This window comes from Triticum dicoccoides, chromosome 7B, assembly GCF_002162155.2.
Source record: "Triticum dicoccoides isolate Atlit2015 ecotype Zavitan chromosome 7B, WEW_v2.0, whole genome shotgun sequence".
Classification (NCBI taxonomy): Eukaryota; Viridiplantae; Streptophyta; class Magnoliopsida; order Poales; family Poaceae; genus Triticum; species Triticum dicoccoides.
The window spans coordinates 224,458,207-224,464,443 of NC_041393.1; positions in this window are offsets into that span (position 1 = coordinate 224,458,207).

Sequence of the window (6,237 nt, forward strand, 5' to 3'; positions counted from 1 at the left end):
ACACACACACAAACACACACACACACATGCATGCATGCACACCCACCCACCGACACACACACAAACACACACACACACACTCTAAGACTCCATCTCTCTCTCTCTCACACACACACTAAGACTCCATCTCTCTCTCTCTCTCTATCTCTCTCACACACACACACACACACACACACTAAGACTCCATCTCACACACGCATGCTCTAGGCGGAGCATTTGTTCCTACCACCCTTCATCCAACCTTACTCATATGATAAACAATCACCTTAATTTACTTGTATAACATGGACAAATTCCACTTTACTTTAGTAGTTAGCAAACTTATCATCTCTACCCTTATAAAAAAACGAGTTGGCGATGATGGTGTGCCTGCCATCTTGTAATTTAGACCATCTGATCTATATCTGACGGATAGAAAGCAAACTGTGATAATTTTACAAAATATACCCGCACCTCTCTCCACATCCTTATCTCCCACAACCTCATTGCTCAGCAATTAAAAAGGAAGTCTCTGGAACAATCAGGCATGGTGGCCGCTGCCGCCTTCCGGCGCCGTCCATCCCCATGCCTCCGCCCATTCCGACCATCAGTCACCACCATGCTCCACTCCTCCTCACCTTATCTCTCATCTTTCATTTTTTCGATGACATTCTCGAGATACCAGTTTTCTGATAAAATTCTCGAGGTATCATTAGTTTTTACACATGAGATTACTCCTGCATGGGTCAATCACAACAGGTATTTTGTAAAAAAAATGCATATTGATGTTCCGTGCAATGCACGAGCATCTTGCTTGTAATTATATAACGCAAATCACGTGCAGGAAGTGACATTTTTTTTACACAACCACGTTAACATGGCCACGCAAATCACTAGCTAAAGTAAATACCGTTATACTTATATCCTGATGCAAAAGGTTGAGTACCTGTCCGAAGAGTAGAGTTGCACACACGCACTCTGTCTCTCAGAATCTCTCACACACACACACACCAGTTACGTGATGCCCACTTAAGCAGACACGTATGTTACAATTTGTGCACCCGCGGGTACATGTGATGCTACACATTTATTTAAGCCGGACGGCGAACCCAAACAGTAGTTGCATTCATTCCCCTCCCGCCGCCTCTTCTCCGGTCGCCGTTGCCCGGTAGCCATGGCCAGGCCGAAGGTAACAACATACGCCATACTCCCGCCGGAGTGGCGCTTTAATATGGAAATTTTAGTGGTCATGCATGCATCTTTTTGTGCTAGCACTCCTATATAAGGGTTGGCCGGTCGCTTCCCACGGACATGCGCGGGCGGTGGAAGAGGAAGGAGAAGGGAAGCGGGCTGTGGAGTAACGTTCTTTACCACAATTTCTTAGGAAACTGAGTGCAATAATTGAGTAGTTTTGCAAACTACCAGTACTACACCTAAAACGGTTCAAAACCTATACTCCCTTGCCAGCGCGCGCTTCCCACGTAAAATGGTCAGCCTCGCCCTGGAGCGTCAGTGCCGCATTAATGCCCGGCCAGAGCGGAGGCGACCTCTCACTGGCGCCGGCTTTGAAGTGGCGCGACGGCCGAGAGAGCGCCGCTTCCTGGTGCACGCAACTGCACCGCGTCGAGACTGGTCATGGGCCCTATTTGGATCCATGGGTAAGAGTTAGTTTGAGCTATTGGGGCTCAAATAGCCCTAAAGTATCCAAGCATGAGGGTTTAAGGGGTTGTTCGGTTGCTAGCCACACCTTGCCATACTTTGCCATACCTAACCTTAGACAACTTTGACCAAGTTCGGTAGGTGCTTGGTTCTAGCCGCACCTAAGACAAGCATTTTTTTATGAGCAATGAACCCCACATGTCATAGACACAAAAAGTGTGGCAAGATTCCCTTAGGTAAGCCAACGTGTGGCTAATAATTTGAGCAACTAAACTAAGACAAGTGTGGCAAATGTGGCTAAAATCATGTGGCAACATATGGCAAAGATAGTCACAATCCAAACAGCCCCTAAATTGGAGCAAGTTGCACCGAACCCCCAAAAAAACTATCCCACCCAAGAGGTGCTAACTGGAGATAGTTCTCATTGGGACCACTGAAAAATCACTTTTCTCTCTCCATCAAGTGCATTTATTGTCAATCTAACCCTGTCACCCAAACACCTCTTTGGCTACAGTTAGTTCAGGGTTAGTCATGAGTTAGTCTAACCTCTAGCTAAGTTAGAGTATCAAACAGGAGCAGTATAGGACATGCAAGTTGCTCAAAGCATACAGTAAAATTCGTATGTGAAAGGATTTTTTTCTTTTTGAAAACGGAATGTGAAAGGAATTTTTTTAGAATGCTCTTGGCATGTCGCTAACATGTGATGAGTTAACCGGCCTTAATAGACGGCAAAAACGCCAGCCCGCCGCACTTCGAGAGAGACAAGGAGGGAGAAGCGATACAGGTTGCTGGATTACTAGAGATAGGTGTCGCATGGAAGCCAAGAAATATGGTGATAGCGTGGGTTAGCCATGTACTAGTATGATGTAACTATACTGGGCTGTCGTGTTTCTTACTCTTCCAGTCCACTGTGGAGATGATTGGTTGATTTTATATCGCTGAATAATATTAAATATTATGAGTGCAGACGCTCCACCACGAGGTTCCTTGCTCCTTCTCGGTCGTCGGGAATCTATGTTCTTCCACTCTATTTTTTAGGTGACCTTTGTTCATCGTTTTGTCAACACGCGAGACATCTAGCATCAAGGTGCACGTGTTATGCAAGGATCGTTCCATCTATATGAAGAACACACGGGACTGGAACTACGAGACGGACATGTACCCAGGAGTGGACGTACGAACCTGAGTAATGTAGCGCAGTAACTGAAGTAGAAAGGCACAAATGGTATGAACATGCATGGCATATAGGGTGTGTTTGGTTGCGTTCTCGTCTCAGCATAGTTGTTCCCTCTTCATGCATGCTCAACTCAACACCCCTCTTCATGCATGCTCTCTTCATGCATGCTTCTAGTGTATTTGTGCTAAACTAGTGTGGACTCATGCACCCTCCATACACTCTACCAAACACCCAAAAGTGGGTCGAGAAGGGAACTCTTGGGAGGCATTTGTCTCTTACTACGTACTACCACTAAATGTTGTACGTGCAATGCACAGTGATGTTATGGAGTACGTGCCTAAGTACTCTACTACTACTATATTAGTTGGAGGAACATATTAACTTTCATATTGTTTACATGTATGCCCCGAGACATTCCAACTAGACGTGTATTTCTCTCCAGGTCGCACTTTGTATCGTTCATACCACTAAGTACTACTACGTGTGGTCTCCGACCCAGAAGTGGAAGAAGAGGAGACGCTCTACCATGCTATTTTTTTGTGTTGCGCTCTACCACGCTGTTCATGTCCCACTCCTTTCGCTGACATGTGGGACATCTAGCATGTGCCGTGTTTGGCACTCTTCGTCGTAAGAGTTGAAACGCTAGCATTCATCAGAAATCAAAAATTATTATAAATCAGCAGTGATACTATTTTTTTAGAACCAATCAGCAGTGATACTATACCACGCGGTTTCCTTGCTCCTCGATATCGGAAAGAATACTTCCGTTCACCAACATGTGGGACGTCGACCATCCCGGTCCACTTGCCATGCACGCAGAACTCCAAGGGAGAGTCACCCCGGTCGTCGTGTCGCGGTAACAATGACTAATGAGCCGTCAAATCACAGGCCCACTTCCCACTTTGAAGTTGCTCGGACAAAGGAACCATCATGACTTCGTTGAATTCCGCTTCTTGAAGAAAACTACTGTACCAGCAGTAGTGCTAGCTACAGTAGTTACTCCAACAGAGGCCTCCTTTCGTTCATAGGATAGGAATTTTATAGGAATATGAAAATCATAGGAAGTGAGATGACATGCATCTCAATTCCTATAGAGAAAGAGATGCCATTTCATGCATAGGATAGGAATTTTTCCATTTAGTCTAGGCTAATGTACTAGTAATTTGCTGTAAAAACTACAATAGTAACTAGTAGTACTGGTACATGCTCGTACTCAGACACAGACACACACACTAACTACTAGTACTACTACTTCTCACATGCTAGCCAGACATCGCAGTTCTCCTTCCCGGCTTTGTCGGCGACAACCCATCGTGCTTGGATCTCCGCCAACCTCTCCGCAGCAGCGCATGCGTCCTCTTCTTTCTTGCGGCGGCGAGCCTCTCTTTTCTTGAGTGCTTTCTGACTTTTCTGCTCCCTCTGTGTGGCTTTGGCCGCCTCTTGCTCTACCGCCCATTCGGCCTTGGCATCTTCAAATTCCTCCCACATAGGTGTGAGGTCGCGAGCGCTGATGAACTCGGCACGGCGGATGCCATCACTTCCCTACCATTTTGTGTGCGGTCGTGGGCGGCGAGGAACTCGGCGTGGCGGGATGCCATCGCTGCCTTACCGGTTAGTGTGCGGCGCGGTGGCATGAATGGCGCTTGGTGAGAGCTCTGGGGTGGAGTGGTCGGACAACCATATACTGCATTGGTTTCTCAAGAGCTCAAGGACAGAAGACGAAGGAAATTTGGATTCCCGTTCAATCCTGGTCATTTATTACCGAGTAAAATGCATTGGCGGTCATCGAACTTGTCTTGATAGCTCACTTTGATCATTGTATACGAGATATGGTGATTATACGGTCATTTGCTCAGTGTATAGCTCTGTATTTGTCTAGTTGACCAGTCAAACAGTCCGCATGCGCCTCATCAGCTCATGTTCTTTATCTATCTGCGCGGGCCTACCTGTCAATGGAGAAAGAAATACTGTAAAAACCAAAATTATGCGTATGTGGGGAATCAAACCACGGACTCGTCGCTGCAACGCACCCTCGTCAGCTAAATGAAAATGAAATACTTCGCGTCAGACACTCACGCTCACACTGTCAAAGCATGCTAATGCATGCACGTCTCCCTCTAAATCAAACTCCTGCTCATGGCGCAACGCAAATGGCAAGCCCATCACCTGCGCGCCCCGGTGGTGCCTGACATTACTGTTTAGACGTTTGATGGAGGCCTACGCGAACGCCGAGCATGTATTCACCTGGCTCAACACCAACGGTCATACTCGGAGCGCCTTGCTCATGTATATTGTCCATCACAACGACAATCTATAAAACAGCCTAGCTAGAGAGGGTACTATGATACAGAGTATGTACTATCGTGAGCGACCGATCTTAGTGCCACTGCACACGAGTGTGTGTATGATCGATTCATCCATTATTCTTAAGTTATGCATGGTTGTGTGGTGTCTAATGGTGGTCGTCGAAGGCTAGCTGGCGACAAGAGCGGTTGTCAATACATGTCGTATATGCTTCAAAGGCTCATCATCCATGAGTTCACACTTTACCACCACGCCAGCGTCTGACCGCCCTGGCCTACCGAAACCCCTTCCATCGCTAGCACGCGCTTCCTGCCTGAAACGGTCAACGCCTCTCCAGAACGTCAATGCCGCATTCACCGGACTTAACTGCAGGTGCAATTGGTGTGTCACTGACATGCAGGCCAGATGCCCGTTGGGCCCACATGTCAGTAACCCAACGCATCTGCAGTTAAGTCACTGAAGCAGCGTCCACATTCATGCCCGACGAACCTACTCCGACACCAGTTGTCCATCCGTCTGCCGCGGCTCTTTGCCATTCGCCCGCTATATTAACTTGAGCCCCAGCTCCCAGCCATAGCCAAAGACCCACACTTATTCTCCTCCGGTCCCTTCCTTCTATCGGCACCACTCCAACCATGGCCTCCTGGCGCTCCGAAGCTCTCTTGGACGTACTATCGCAGGAGCAGACGAGGGACATCGGCAACTCCGCTCCGGGCGCGCTCCAAAGCTCTCTTCGACGTACTGTCGCAGGAGCAAACGAAGGAGATGGCTGGCACCCCCCGGCCGCCCTCTGCCGCCACGACCATGAAGCCGGCGCGCATGCGCGGGCACAGCCAGCGGCGAGGAAGAGTAGTACACGGTAGGTCACCGCCGCTCTGGTCCTAGGAAGGCCACCGCTACTCCACTCAGTCGATGCCAAGCTTGGTGGGGTAAACATCAGCGGTCGATTAGCCGCTTGACAGCGACATGGAGGGAGAAATCTTCAGAACCTTGTGCTCCGGAGGAGGAGGTTATTGAGGCGGATGAGGAGGAGGCAAAGGCAATGGTCGGCTTTCTCGGGTTCATGGCCGGACATGGTGGTCGGGCGCCGGTGATCGTTTAGATTAGGTTTACAGTAG